Genomic DNA, 16763 nt, shown 5'->3' on the forward strand with positions numbered 1-16763 from the left:
TAGACTTCTTCACTATCTACATAAGAATAAGCTTCATGATTGAGGGCATGGCCTATTGATTTGGGTGTCCCCCAAGTTTGACACAGTATCAGGGGATTCCCTGATGGTAAGGTTTAATAGTTCATTATTCTTTCTTCCATCGCTCAGGGAACATTTTTGCCCAATACTTTTTGATTATCTGCTTAGTATACTCTAGGATGTATCCAGGCATTACAATAATCTATGCAGGATTAAAGGAACTCTTTCTTATTCTGTTCTCCCAGTGTTTCAGTTGTTCAAATGAGCTATGCAGATAAGTTGAATTAGATTATCCACTACAGAAAATTTCAGTTCCGACCAAATAAACTTTTCTTCCATTGGTCTCCAAGAGTATGTGTGGTTCTAAAATATAGACTGTCTTCCTTACGCCTATGTTCTGAATGACTTTAACCACATCCTGTACAGCTTCATTCTTATCTCTAAATATCAGGTTTACATATATAAAACAGCCTCTCAAAATCCAGAAATACTAATCACCACTCCGGACTTAATGTGTCTGTTCTAAAAGCTTAAAATCTAGGCCCCTTTTTCTTATGAACATTTTCTAAAGGTGATCATTCCATTCTCGTTCTTTTGTTTCTGGCTTATTTTGTCTCACCAAATGTCCCACATATTCATTCACATCATTGCATGCCTCACGACTTTGTTCCTTTTTTGTATCAGTACGAACTTCGTTCATAAGTATATACCATCATTTGCCAATCTACTTCTCAGTCAGTGCAACCTTCAGTCACCTGCATTCATCGGGCATCATGTACAGGGCCCAAAGTCCACAGTCCATCAACATTTTCAATTTTAGATAATTTCATTGTTCCCAAGAGAAAGAAACCCAATAAACATACCCTCGCCAAATAGGAAATCTAAACCTCCTCTTAACTCTTGTCCCTCCCCCCCGTTATTTACCTCTGCTGTGGCTGTGGCAGTGCTGATGGTTTCCTTTTGAACATAGCTTATAGCATGCAATAGCAGTTTTCCCTCTGTACCCTGGACTTGAACACTCTTCATACAAGAATTATTATTATTTCTTAACTAATTCTTGAGAGAACTAATTCGTATTTCTAGTGTTAATCAGTGGAACACACAGGTCTATACAACCACTTTCAATCTTGTTCATCTTATATATAGTAAAATTACTTATAGACCCACTAGAGAACCACCTTCACTCCTATCTATTTCCTTACATTGGAGTTCAACCTCATTAGCTAACGGTTTAGCTGTCTCCAACTTCTATGTATCTTTAAGTCTCCTATATTCTGTATTATAGGCCTCTGATTATAACTTTATGTTGGTCATAAAAGTGTAATCATACAGTATCTATCCTTTTGTGTCTGCTAATTTTACTCAACATTATGTCCTCAAGGCTCATCCATTTTGTCATGTGTTTCAGCCATGGAAGCAAATGGAAGGACACATGGCAAACACAGTGAGAGTTTCTCTCTCATTTGGAAAGGCACATGGTGAACACGGTAAGGGTTCCTCTCTCATCTGGAAGGGCACATGGCAAACACAGCATCATCTGCTAGTTTCTTCTCCTGGCTTCCTGCTTCATGAAGCTCGCTAGAAGGCATTTTCCTTTTTCATCTCCAAAGGTTGCTGGCTGGTGGAGTCTGCTTCTCATGGCTATGTCGTTCTGCTCTGCTCTCTCTGAATCTCTTTCATTCTCCAAAATGTTTCCTCTTTTATAGGACTTCAGAAACTAATTAAGACCCACCCAAATGGGTGGAGATATGCCTCCAGCTAATCCAGTTTAACAAGTGCTCTTGAATAAATCACATCTTCAGGGAGATGATCTAATTACAGTTTAAACATAAAATACTGAATAGGGATTAGAAGAAATGGCTGCTTTTACAAAATGGGATTAGGATTAAAACATGGTTTTTCTAGGGGGCATACATTCTTTCAAACCAGCACATTCCACCCTCTGGACTCTAAAAAAGACATGTTTTTCCCATATACAAAAATGTCATGTCATTTTGTCTTACTGCTGCATAATAGTCCATAATATATATATATATATATATATATATATACCACATTTTGTTGATCCACTCATATGTTGTTGGGCAGTTGATTTGTTTTCATCTTTTGGCAATAGTGAATAATGCTGCTACGATCATCGGTGTGCAAATGTCTGTTTCTGTCCTTGCTTTCAGCTCTTCTGGGTATATACCAAGTAGTGCTATTGCTGGGTCATAGGGCAACTCGATATTTAATTTCCTAAGGAACCACCAAACAGTCTTCCATAGTGGCTGCACCATTTTACATTCCCACCAGCAGTGCATAAGTGTCTCAGTTTCTCCACATCCTCTCCAACATTTATAGTTACCTGTTTGTTTAATAGCAGCCATTCTTATAGGTGTGAGGTGGTATCTCATTGTAGTCCTTATCTGCATTTCCCTTAAAGCCAATGAAAATGAGCATCTCTTCACATGCTTTTGAGCCATCTGTATTTGCTCTTCAGAAAAATGCTTATTCATAGCTTTAGCCTGTTTTATAATTGGGTTGTTTGTTCTTTTGCTATTGAGTTGTATGATTTCTTTGTATATACAGGAAATCAAATCTTTGTCTGATATGTGATTTCCAAATATTTTCTCCCACTGAGTTGGCTGCCTTTTCACCTTTTTACAAAGCCTTTTGAAGTGCAGAAGCCTTTGATTTTGAGGAGCTCCCATTTATCTATTTTTTTCTTTTGTTGCTTGTGCTTTGGGTGTAAAATTTAGGAAGCAACCTCCTATTACTAGGTCTTGAAGATGTTTCCCTACATTTCCTTCTAGAAGCTTTATTGTGCTAGTTCTTGTGTTTAGGTGTTTGATCCACTTTGAGTTAATTTTTGTGTAGGGTGTCAGAGGTCCTCTTTCATTCTCTTGGCTATAGATATCCAGATCTTCCATAACCATTTATTGAAAATTTATTTTCTCCCAGTTGAGAGGATTTGGTGGCCTTGTCAAAAATCAGTTGACCATACATTTGGTGGTCTATTTCTGCACTCTTGATTTGATTCCATTAGTCAATACTTCTATTTTTGTGCCAGTACCATTCTGTTTTGACAACTGTGGCTTTATAATAGGTTTTAAAGTCAGGGAGTGTTAATCCTCCCACTTCATTTTTTAAAAAATTTTAATTAATAAAACCAATCAACATACAATGTGAACATTCTTTTTTTTTCCCATCACATAGGTGTATTTTCATCATCATAATCATTTCTTAGAACATTTGCATCAATTCAGAAAAAGAAATGAACAACAAAAAAACATGCATACCATACCTCTTACCCCTTTCTTTCATCGAACACTAGCATTTCAATCTACTAAATTTATTTTAACACTTGTTCCCTTATTTATTTATTTTTAATCCATATGTTTTACTCATCTGTCCATAAGGTAGATAAAAGAAGCATCAGACACAAGATTTTCACAATCACACAGTCACATTGCAAAAGCTATATTTTATACAATCATCTTCAAGAAACACGGCTACTGGAACACAGCTCTACATTTTCAGGCAGTTCCCTCCAGCCTCTCTGTTATGCCTTAACTAAAAGGTGTCTATTTAATGTGTAAGAATAACCTTCAGGATAACCTCTCGAATATTGTTGGAATCTCTCAGCCATTGACACTTTATTTTGTCTCATTTCTCTCTTCCCCCTTTTGGTGGAGGAAGTTTTCTCAATCCCTTGGTGCTGAGTCCCAGCTCATTCTAGGATTTCTGTCTCACATTTCCAGGAAGGTCCACACCCCTGGGAGTCATGTCCCATGTAGAGATGGGGAGGGCAGTGAGTTTGCTTGTCATATTAGCTGAGAGAGAGAGGCCACATCTGAGCAACAAAAGAGGTTCTCTTGGGGATGGCTCTCAGTCCTAGTTTAAGTAGGCTTAGCCTATTCTATGCGGGGTTAAGTTTCATATGAAAAAACCCAAGATAGGGGGATCAGCCTATTGCTTTGGTTGTCCCCACTGCTTGTGAGAATATCAAGAATTCTCCACTTGGGGAAGTTGAATTTTCCCCCTTTCTCACCAGTTCCCAAGGGTACTTTGCAAATACTTTTTTATTCACTGTTCAAATCACTCTGGGATTTATCAAGGCATCAGTCTGGACAAACCTACAAAATCTCATGCCCTACTCAAGGTTCCATGTACTTATGGTGTTCAGTTAGGCTGTCCACATGAATTATATTAGGAAATGCACTAGTTGAAATATAAATTTTGTACCAAGTAAATATTTTTTGCTTTAGTCTCACACAGAAGTTAAAGTTTTTAAAATATTAATTACCATCTATTTTCAGCATCCTGCATTATTGTCATTCCTTTGTTTTTCCTCATGCAAAACATGAGGAAAATTTTTACATTTAGTCACTATCATTATACACTCTAGGCATTCCTAGATTATACCATCTCAGTCTTTATCATATATCTTTCCTTCTGATTTCATTTATGCCTCCAGGCTTCCTCCCTCTATTATTCTCATATTCACCTTCATTCAGTGTTCTAACATTATTGTATTACAGTTAGGTAGTATTGTGCTATCCATTTCTGAATTATTACAATCAGTCCCGATGCACAATCTGTATCCTTTCAGTTCCAATTACTCACTATCTACCCTATTTCTATCTCCTGATGACCTCTGTTCTTAGCTGAAATTATCCAAATTCATTCATTAATGTTAGTTCATATCAGTGAGACCATACAGTATTTGTCCTTTTGTTTCTGGCTTATCTCACTCATTTTAATGTCCTCAAGGCCCATCCAAGTATGAAGTAATTATGATTTTATTCTGTCTTACAGCTACATAATATTCCATAGTATGTATATACCACAGCTTGTTTAGCCACTTGCCTGTTGATGGACATTTGAACTGTTTCCATCTCTTGACAATTGTAAATAATGCTGCTATAAACATTGGTGTGTAAATGTCTGTTTGTGTCTTTGCCCTCTGAGTAGATACCTAGCAATGGTATTCCCGGGTCATATGACAAGTCTGTGCTTAGCTTCCTGAGAAATTACCAAACTGCCTTCCACAGCAGTTGTACCATTTGATATTCCCACCAACAGTGGATAAGTGTACCTCTTTCTCCACATACTCTCCAGCACTTGTCATTTTCTGTTTCATTAATAATGTCCATTCTGGTGGGTGTGAGATGATATCTCCTTGTGGTTTTGATTTGCATTTTCCTACTAGCCGGGGAAGTTGAGCATCTTTTCATGTGCCTTTTGTCCATTTGTATTTCCTCTTCTGAGAAATGTCTGTTCAAGTCTTTTGCCCATTTTTAATTGGGTTGTCTGTCTTTTTGTTGTTGAGTTGAACAATCTCTTTATATATTCTAGATACTAGACCTTTATCTGATATATTGTTTCCAAACATTGTCTCCCATTGTGTACGCTGTCTTTTTACTTTCTTGACGAAGTTCTTTGATGCACAAAAGTGTTTAATTTTGAGTAGTTTCCATTTATTTATTTATTTATTTAATGCTCATGCTTTGGGTGTAAGGTCTAGGAAACCACCTCCTATTATAAGATTTATAAGATATTTCCCTGCATTTTCTTCTAAGAGTTTTATGGTAGTAGAACTAATGCTTAGGTCTTTGATCCATTTTGAGTTAATTTTTGTATAGAGTGTGAAATATGCATACTCTTTCATTCTTTTGCATGTGGATATCCAGTTCTCTAGGCACTATTTATTGAAGAGACTATTCTGTCCCAGGTGAGTTTGCTTAACTGCCTTATCAAAGATCAATTGTCCATAGATGAGAGAGTCTATATCTGAACACTCTATTCGATTCAATTGGTCAGTATATCTATCTTTATGCCAGTACCATGCTGTTTTGACCACTGCAGCTTCATAGTATGCCTTAAAGTCAGGTAGAGTGAGACCTCCGACTTCATTTTTCTTTCTCAGAATACTTTTAGCTATTCGGGGCACCTGCCATTCCAGATAAATTTGGTTATTGATTTTTCTATTTCTGAAAAGTAAGTTTTGGGGATTTTAATTGGTATTGCATTGAATCTGTAAAGCAGATTAGGTAGAATTGACATCTTAACTATATTTAGTTTCCCAATACATGAACACGGTATGCCCTTCCATTTACATAGGTCTCCTGTGATTTCTTTTAACAATTTCTTATAGTTTTCTCTATATAGGTCTTTTGTCTCTTTATTTAAATTTGTTCCTAAATATTTTATTCTTTTTGTTGCAATTGTAAATGGAATTTTTTTTCATGATTTCCCCCTCAGATTGTTCATTACTAGTGTATAAAAACACTACAGATTTTTGAGTGTTGATCTTGTAATCTGCCACTTTGCTGTACTCATTTATTAGCCCTAGTAGTTTTGCTGTGGATTTTTGGGGGTTTTCAATATATAGTATTATATCATCTACAAACAGTGAGAATTTTACTTCTTCCTTTCCAATTTTGATGCCTTGTATTTCTTTTTCTTGTCTAATTGCTCTGGCTAGAACTTCCAACACAATGTTGAATAACAATGATGTAGTGAGCATCCTTGTCTTGTTCCTAGTCTTAGGGGGAAAGTTTTCAGTTTTTCCCCATTAAGGATGATGTTAGTTGTGGGTTTTTCATATATACCCTTTATCATGTTGAGGAAGTTTCCTTCTATTCCTATCCTTTGAAGTGTTTTCAACAGGAATGGATGTTGAATTTTGTCAAATGTCTTCTCTGCATCAATTGAGATGATGATGTGGTTTTTCTGCTTTGATTTGTTGATGTGGTGTATTATATTAATGGATTTTTTAATGTTGAACCATCCTTGCATACCTGGGATGAATCCTACTTGGTAATGGTGTATAATTCCTTTGATATGCTGTTGGATTCGATTTGCAAGAATTTTGTTGAGGATTTTTGCATCTATATTCATTAGAAAGATTGGTCTGTAGTTTTCTTTCCATGTAGTATCTTTGTCTGGTTTTGATATGAGGATGATGTTGGCTTCATAGAATGAGTTAGGTAGCCTTCCCTCCTCTTCATTTTTTTTGAAGAGTTGGAACAGGATTGGTACTAATCTTTTTTTGAATGTCTGGTGGAATTCACATGTGAAGCCTTCTGGTCCTGGACTTTTATTTCGGGGGAGTTTCTTAATGACTAATTCAATTTCTTTACTTGTGATTGATTTGTTGAGGTCGTGTATTTCTTCTCAAGTCAATGTTTGTTCTTTATGTCTTTCTAGGAAGTTGTCCATTTCATCTACATTGTCTATTTTATTAGCATAAAGTTGTTCATAGTATCCTCTCATTACCTCCTTTATTTCTGTGGAGTCAGTGGTTATGTCTCCTTTCCCATTTCTGATTTTATTTATTTGCATCCTCTCTGTTCTTCTTTTTGTCAACCTCATTAAGGGTCCATCAATGTTATTATTTTTCTCATAGAATGAATTTCTTGTTTTGTTGATTTTCTCGATTGTTTTCATGTTCTCAGCTTCATTTATTTCCACCCTAATCTTCAGTCTTTCTTTCTTTTGCTTGCTTTGCAGTTAATTTGCCATTCTTTCTCTAGTTCTTCCAAGTGGACAATTAATTCCTCAAGTTTTGCTCTTTCTTCTTTTTGATATAGGCATTTAGGGCAATGAATTTTCCTCTTAGCACTGACTTTTTTTTGCATCCCATACGTTTTGATAGATTGTGTTTTCATTTTCATTTGCCTCAAGATATTTACTGATTTCTCTTGTAATTTCTTCCTTGACCCACTGGTTGTTTAAGAGTGTGTTGTTGAGCCTCCATATATTTGTGAATTTTCTGGCATTCTGCCTATTACTGATTTTCAACTTCATTCCTTTATGATCTGAGGAAGTGTTTTGTATGATTTCAATCTTTTTAAATTTATTGAGACTTGCTTTGTGACCCAGCATATGGTTTGTCCTTGAGAATGATCCATGAGCACTTGAGAAAAAAGTGTACCCTGCTGTTGTGGGGTGTAATGTTCTATAAATGTCTGTTAAGTCTAGCTCATTTAATGTATTATCCAAATTTTCTGTTTCTTTATTGATCCCTTCTCTTGATGCTTTTTTTCCATGGATGAGAGTGGGGAATTGAAGTTTCCAACTATCATGGTAGATGTGTCTGTTTCTCTTTTCAATGTTTGCCTCATGTATTTTGGAGCATTCTGGCTCAGAGCATAAATATTTTTGATTGTTATGTCTTCTTGTTGAATTGTGCCTTTTATTAATACACAATATCATTCTTGGTCTCTTTTAATTGTTTTACATTTGGAGTCTAATTTGTCAGATATTAATATAGCTACTTCTGTTCATTTCTGATTATTTGCATGAAATATCTTTTCCCAACCTTTCACTTTCAACCTATGTTTATCCTTGGGTCTAAGATGCATTTCTTGTAGACAGCATATACATGGGTTCTGCTTTTAAATCCATTCTGCCAGCCTAAGTCTTTTGATTGGGGAGTTTAATTTATTAACATTTAATGTTATTGCTATACAGGCAGTACTGTCTTCTACCATTTTGTCTTTTGTATTTTATATGCCACATCTAATTTTTTCTTCTTTTTACCTTTACTGATAGTCTTCATTTCTACACTCTTCTCCACACCTCTCTCTCCTGTCTTTTTGTATCTGTCTTTGGCATTCCCTTTAGTATTTTTTGCAGAGCCCATCTCTTGGTCACAAATTCTCTCAGTTATTTTTTTGTCTGAAAATGTTTTAATTTCTCCCTCATTTTTTTGAAGGACAGTTTTGCTGGATATAGAATTCTTGGTTGGCAGTTTTTCTCTTTTTAGTAATTTAAATATATCACCCCACTGTCTTCTCGCCTCCATGGTTTCTGCTGAGAAATCTACTCATAGTCTTATTGGGCTTCCTTTGTATGTGATAGATTGCTTTTCTCTTGCTGCTTTCAAGATTCTCTCTTTCTCTTGGACATCTGACATTCTGATTAGTAAGTGTCTTGGAGTATGTCTATTTGGATCAATTCTGTTTGGGGTATGCTGCACTTCTTGGATCTGTAATTTTAAGTCTTTCATAAGAGTTGAGGAATTTTCAGTGATAATTTCCTCCATTAGTTTTTCTCCTCCTTTTCTCTTCTCTTCTCCTCTGAGACACCCACAACACGTATATTCATGTGCTTCATGTTGTCATTCAATTCCTTGAGTCCCTACTCATATTTTTCCATTCTTTTCCCTATATTTTCTTTTGCTTGTTGTATTTCAGATGACCCATCCTCCAGTTCACTAATCCTATCTTCTACCTCTTGAAATCTGACATTGTAGGTTTCCATTATTTTTTTTAAATCTCTTCTATTATGCCTTTCATTCCCATAAGTTCCTGTGATTTGGTTTTTCAGACTTTTGATTTCTTCTTTTTGCTCATTCCTTACCTTCTATATATCCTCCCTCAATTCACTGATTTGATTTCTGATGAGGCTTTCCATGTCTGTTTGAACATTCTGAATTAATTGTTTCAACTCTTGTACCTCATTTGAATTGTTGGTTTGTTCCTTTGCCAGGGCCATTTCTTCAATTTTACTAGTATGATTCATTATTTTTTCTGGCATCTAGGCATTTAATTACCTTAATTAGTTTATTCTGGAGATTGTTTTCACTTTTTTTACCTAGGATTTTCTTGCTGGATGAATTTGTTGTCTATCTGCTCTTTGACATCCAGTTCAGCTAATTCTGGACCTCTAGCTTAGGTTTTGTTTAACAGATCATAATTTTTCAGTTCTTGTTTTCTTGTTTCCTGCCCTGCCTGTATGGTGCCTTCCCCCCAACCCCCACCTTGTATGTGTCTACTTAAGTATTATAGACTCCAGCCAGATTTTCTCAGACCAAACTGGCCTCCTGTCAGGAGGAAACAGTCACCTGTGTCAGTTTTCCCTGAGGGTGACACCCAGCAGATTGAAAGGCTTTCCTATGAAGCCTCTGGGTTCTCCATTTTTCCTATCCTGCCCAGTATGTAGTGCTTGTATACCTGCAGGTCCCACCAGCATAAGGTGATGCAGTACCTTTAACTTCAGCAAACTCTCCCTGCTGGGGTGTGGTTGAGACAGAGGGAGAGGTTGTAGGCTGACTTTAATTCTTCAGTTTTCCAGACCCTGGGGTCTGAACATCTTGAGGGAGGGATTCCACCTGAGCTGGGCCCCACCTCTCTCCTGGGGAAGGCACAGGCTCCACACAAACACTCATATAATTTTTATTCTGCCTATGCCTAGGGCAGTGGAGCCCAAGAAGCCTTGCAGCTGTATCCAAAGAGCAGTCAAGCCTTAGAAACACAGCCACCAAAATGAAAGAAAAAAAATCCTTTTCATAGTAGGACCCCTGATCCTCTGATTTGTCAATCAAGAGCTTAAGTGGTGAATTGCTCTGTGTATCTCCAGGTCATATGTGCCCCCCCCCCCTTTCCTTCAGGATCCAGACCTTTTCAAATACAGATAAACCTCTGATTTTTTCTTTTCTTTTTCCATCATCCCTGCCCCTCCTGTCCTGGGGCAAAAACCAGTGACCTCCGCTTTTATTTGAAATTTAGCTGAGCTGGGGGCCCATTTTCAATAGTCAGAATTTGTTAATGTCACAATTGGAGTTTGGTTGTGCTCAGCCCCTGCTGGTGGTAAAGTCTTTTTACTTTCCCCTCTGGCAAGCAGCCTGTGGGGGAGGGGTGCCAGCCACAGTAACTTAGGGGACTCATGGTTCTGGGAGGGCTTGCAGCCAGTCCAGCTGGTACAGAATGGTATATGCTGTGTGTCCAGTCAGTGACATCGCCCCAGCAGTTGTTCTGTGCTGTTCCTGGCCATTTATTAGCTGCTCTAGAGGATGCACTAAATCCCATACCTCCCTAAGCTACCATCTTGGCCCTCCTTTTCCACTTCATTCTTTTTTAGGATGCTTTTAGCTATTTGGGGTCTCTTTCCCTTCCAGATGAATTTGATAATTAGCTTTTCCAAATCCTCAAAGTAGGTTGTTGGAATTTTGATTGGTTCTGTGGTGAATCTGTAGGTCAATTTGGGGAAAATTGACATCTTAACTATATTTAGCCTTCCTATCCATGAGCAGGGAATGTCTTTCCACCTATTTAGATCTCCTTTGATTTCTTTTAGCAATGTTATATAGTTTTCTGTGTGCAAGTCCTTTACATCCATAGTCAAGTTCATTCCTAAGTACTTGATTCTTTTAGTTGCTATTTTGAATGGAATATTTTCCTTAACTGACTCCTCATCTAGGTCATTGCTTGTGTATGAAAATATGACTGATTTTTGCACATTAATTTTATATCCCACCACCTTGCTAAATTTGTTTATTAGCTCAGTATCTTTGCTGTAGATTTCTCAGGATTTTCCAAATATAGTATCATATCATCTGCAAATAATGAGAGTTTTACTTCTTCCTTTCCAGTTTGGATGCCTTTTATTTCTTTATCCTGACTGATTGCTCTAGCTAGAACTTCTAGCACAATGTTGAATAATAGCAGTGACAGTGGGCATCCTTGTCTTGTTCCTCATCTTAGAGGGAAATCTTTCAGTCTCTCTCCATTGAGTATGATGCTGGCTATTGGTTTTTCATATATTCCTTCCATCATATTGAAGTAGTTACTCTTTTGGAGTGTTTTCATCAGATAAGGATGCTGAATTTTGTCAAATGCTCCTTCAGCATCAATCAAGATGATCATGTGATTTTTTTTTCCTTTCAATTTGTTAATGTGCTGTCTTACATTAACTGATTTTCTTGTGCTGAACCATCCTTGCATTTCTGGTATAAACCCACTTAGTTGTGGTGTATAATTCTTTTAATGTATTGTTGGATTCGATTTGATAATATTTTATTGAGAATTTTTGCATATATGTTCATTAGGGAGATTGGCCTGTGGTTTTCCTTTCTTATAGCATCTTTACCTGGTTTTGGTATTAAAATGATATTAGCTTCATAAAATGAGTTAGGTAGAGTTCCTTTTCCCTCAATTTTTTGGAAAAGTTTGAGCAGGACTGGTGTTAGTTCTTTTTGGAATGTTTGATAAAATTCCCCTGTGAATACTACCCAATTGTAATGCAATTATGTTAAAACACTGAATGAAGCTGCATGTGAGGTATAGGTTTTTTGTTTTTGTTTTTTTTGTTTTTTTTTCTTTCTATTATTGTTTTAATTCTTATTCTGTTGTCTTTTTATTTCTTTTTCTAAATCGATGCAAATGTACTAAGAAATGATGAATATGCAACTATGTGATGTTATTAAGAATTACTGATTGTACATGTAGATTGGAATGATTTCTAATTGTTTTGTTAATTCTTTTTTTAATTAATAAAAAAAAAAGAAAAAAAAAGAAAAAAAAAATTCCCCTGTGAAGCCATCTGGCCCTGAGCTTTTCTTTGTAGGAAGATTTTTGATGACTGATTGAATCTCGTTACTTGTGATTGGTTTGCTGAGATCTTCTAATTCTTCCTGAGTCAGCATGGCTTGTTTGTGTGCCTCCCAGAATTTGTCCATTCCATTTAAGTTGTTGGCATATCATTGTTCATAGTATCCTCTTATGGTATCTTTTATTTCTTCAGGGTCTGTGGTAATGCACCTCTTCTCATTTCTGATTTTGTTTATTTGCATCCTCTCTCTTTTTTTCTTTGTAAGTCTTGTGGGTGGCCCATCAATTTTATTGATTTTCTCAAAGAACCATCTTTTGGTTTTATTGAGTCTTTCTATTGTTCTTTTGTTCTCCCGTTAATTTATCTCTGCTTTAATCTTTGTTATTTCTCTTCTTCTGTTTGCCTTGGGGTTAGTTTGCTGCTCTTTCTCAAAATCCTCCAGGTGTGCTATTAAGTCCTCAATTTTTGCTCTTTCTTGTTTTTTAATATAGGCACTTAGGGCAATAAATTTCCCTCTCAGCATAGCATTTGCCACATCCCATAAGTTCTGATAAGTTGTATTCTCATTTTCATCCATCTACAGATAGCTACTGATTTTTCTAGCCATTTCGTCTTTGACCCACTGGTTCTTTAAGATTGCATTATTTAATCTCCATGTATTTGTGAATATTCTCATTTTTTTGGTGGTTATTGAGATCCAGCTTCATTCCATTGTAATCAGAGAAAATGTTTTGAATAATTGCAGTATTTTTAAGTTTATAAGGACATGTTTTGTGCCCCTGCAAAACATCTGTCCTGGAGAATGTTCCATGAGCACTAGAGAACAATGTATATCCTTGTGCTTTGGGGTGCAATGATCTATATATGTCTGTTAGGTCTAATTCATTAATCAAGTTATTTAACTTCTCTATTTCCTTGTTGATGTTTTGTCTGGTTGTCTATCTATAGAGGAGAATGGTGTATTGAACTCTTTTACTAGTGTTGTTGAAACATCTATCACTCCCTTCAGTTTTGCCAATGTCTGTCTCATATATTTTGGAGCTCCTTTATTGGGACATAAACATTTATGACTGTTATATCTTCTTGGCAAATTGACCCTTTAATTAATATATAGTGTTCTTCTTTGTCTCTTATGATGTGTTTACATTTAAAGTCTATTTTGTCTGATATTAGTATAGCTACTTCTGCTTTCTTTTGGTTACAACTTGTGTGGAATATCTTTATCCATCCCTTCACTTTTAATATATTCATATCCTTGTATTTAGATGATTCTTTTTTAAGTGCATATAGTTTATGCACTAGATTATGTTTCTTAATCCATTCTGCCAATCTGTATCTTCTAATTGATAAATTTAGTCCATTAACATTCAAAGTTATTACTGAATAGGTGTTTCTTGATTCCACCATCTTATATTTTTTATGTGTCAGATCTATATATTTTTTCTTTCTTTCTCTTTGAATTCTTTAAATTACCCTTAGTAGTACTTTTCAATTCTGTGCCCCCCTCCAGAACTCCCTCTCCTGTCTTTTTTTTTCAGCTGGCAAAACTCTTTTTAGTATTTCTTGTAGGGCTGATAACTTGTTGACAAATTCTTTCAGGACTTCTTTGTCTGTGAAAACTTTAATCTCTCCCTCAATTTTGAAGAACAGTTTGGCTGGGTACAGAATTCTTGGCTGGAAGACTTTCTCTGTCAAGATCTTGAATATATTAAACCACTGTCTTCTTGCCTCCAGGGTACTAGTTAAGTACTTTGAACTCAGTCTTATTTGGTTTCCCTTGTATGTAGTAGATTGTTTTTCCCTTGCCACTTTCAGGATTTTCTGTTCTCTTCAACATTTGACAGATTGATTAGTATGTGCCTTGGGGAAGGCCTATTTGGATTTATTCTTTTTGGCATTCTTTGGGCTTCTTTGACTTGTATATTTATGTCCTTTATTAGGGTTGGGAAGCTTTCCCCCATTATATCCTCAATTACTCTTCCTAGTCCTTTATTTCTCTCTTCTCCTTCTGGGACACCAATGATTCTTATATTTGTGTGCTTTGTTTTTCTATCATTTCCCTGAGATCCAATTCAATTTATCCATCTTTTTTTTCCATTTGTTGTTTTGAGCATTCAAAATTAGTTATCTGGTACTCTATATCACTTATTCTTTCTTCTGTCTCTTCAAATCTGCTGTTGTGTGCCTCTATGTATGTTTTTTTATTTGGTCCACAGAGTTTTTAATGTCTGTGTTATCTGCTACTTTTCTATTTATTCTTTCAAATTCCTCTTTATGCTCCTGCTGTCTTCTTGATCTCCTTTATGCCATTTGCTTTCCCATTTATTTTATTAAGTAACATTGTATGAACATCTTTGATTAGTTGTTCCAACGTCTGTGTCTCTTATGGTGTTTTAATTTGGTCATTAGGCAGGATTATATCTGTCTGCGTTGTGATATGCTTAGTGATCTTCTGCTGTTTTTGTGGCATGTAAATATCTTGATTGATTTACTTTGGGAGTTGATTTATTTCAGTAGTCTAAGGCCTTGTGTTTGCAGGAAGGTTGTACAGCAGGGAGCAGAATACGGGGTGAGGCACTCAGTACAGTGATTTGTTTCAGGGCAGGTATAGGTGCAGGTTGGGGATGTTATGCTGATGCTTGTGAACTTGGGTGCTTAGTGGCCAGGGAGGATTAGCTGTGCAGGTGTCCTGATCTGGGGGGTCATAACCCTGGTGTGTGCTGATCTAGGGTGTAGTGCCCTTTGTGCACATCCATACAGCTGTGGCAGCAGGTCAGCATTATATCTTTGTATTAGCTCTAACAGTTTTTTAGTGAATTTTCAGGATTCTGTACATTTAGGATCATGCCATGCAAAAAACAAAAAGTCATCTTTCTTTCTTCATTATTTGGATGCCTTGTATTTCTTTTTCTTGCCTCATCTCTTTGGCTAGAAATTTTAGTACACTGAGGAACAACAGTGGTGACAGTGAGCATCCTTGTCTTGTTCTTGATCTTAGAAGGGAAACTTTTAGTTTTTCACTATTGTGTATGATGATAGCTATGGGTTTTTAAAATATGATCTCATTGTGTTACAGATGGTTCCTCCTATTCCTAGTTTTCTGGGTGTTTTACCAGGAAATTGTGCAGAATTTTGCCAAATACCATTTTTTTGCAGCAATTGTAATGATCATGTGAAGTTCTTTTTCATTCTATGTACTATATTGCAATAATTTATTTTCCTGTATTAACCCAACCTTGCATACTAAGGATAAGTTCCACTTGATCACTGTGTATAATTTTTTTTTTTTAGTGTGTTGTTGGATTCCATTTGCTAGTATTTTGTTCAGGATTTTTGCATCTATAGTTATGAGGGATATTGGTCTGTAATTTTCTTTTTTTGTGATATCTTCACCTGAATTGGAAAGTCCTCCTTCCTCTTCAAGGTTTGAAAGAGCTTGGACATATTGGTCTTAATGTTTCTTGGAATTATTGGTAAAATTCAGCAGTGAAGTAATCCAATCCTGCACTTTTCTTTTTTGGAAGAATTTTGTTTACTGATCCAATCCTTTTACTTATTATTGTTGGTCTGTTGAGATCTTCTATTTCTTTTACAGTCAGTGTAAGTTGTGCATTTCTAGGAATTTTCCCATTTCATCTTGTTTTTTTTTTAAATTTCTTGGCACAAAGTTGTTAATAGTATCCTCTTACGTGTCCTTATATTTCTGTAAGTTTGGTAGTAATGTCCCCACTTTCTTTTCTGATTTTAATCATCTGCTTCCACTCTCTCTCTCTCGTGTCAGTCTAGCCAAAGATTTGGAAATTTTATTGATCTTTTCCAAGAACCAAGTTTTGATTTTGTTAACTTCTTCTATTTTTTTTTTAATTATATTTCTTTTTTTTTTTTCCTGCTCTAATCTTTGTTCTTTCCTTCCTTCTTCTCACTTTGGGGTTAGTTTGCTGATCATTTTCTTGTTCCTCCAGGTATCTCATTAAGCCTCTGAGTTGAGCTCTTTCTTCATTTATAAATGTGAGAATTTAGGGCTATAAATTTTTCTCTGGAAATAACCTTTGCTATGCCCCATAATTTTGATATATTGTGTTCTCATTTTCATTTGTCAAGATATTTTCTTAGTGGGTGGGCCATGGTGTCTCAGCAGCACGCAGAGTTCTTACCTGCCATACCAGAGACTCGAGTTTGATTCCTGGTACCTGCCCATGCAAAAAAAAACAACAACAACATATTTCCCTTTTTTTTTTTTTTTTTTTTTGTATTTTTTTTATTAATTAAAAAAAGAATTAACAAAACAATTAGAAATCATTCCAATCTACATGTACAATCAGTAATTCTTAATAACATCACACAGTTGCATATTCATCATTTCTTAGTACATTTGCATCGATTTAGAAAAAGAAATAAAAAGACAACAGAATAAGAATTAAAAC

This window comes from Tamandua tetradactyla, chromosome 1, assembly GCF_023851605.1.
Source record: "Tamandua tetradactyla isolate mTamTet1 chromosome 1, mTamTet1.pri, whole genome shotgun sequence".
Classification (NCBI taxonomy): domain Eukaryota; kingdom Metazoa; phylum Chordata; class Mammalia; order Pilosa; family Myrmecophagidae; genus Tamandua; species Tamandua tetradactyla.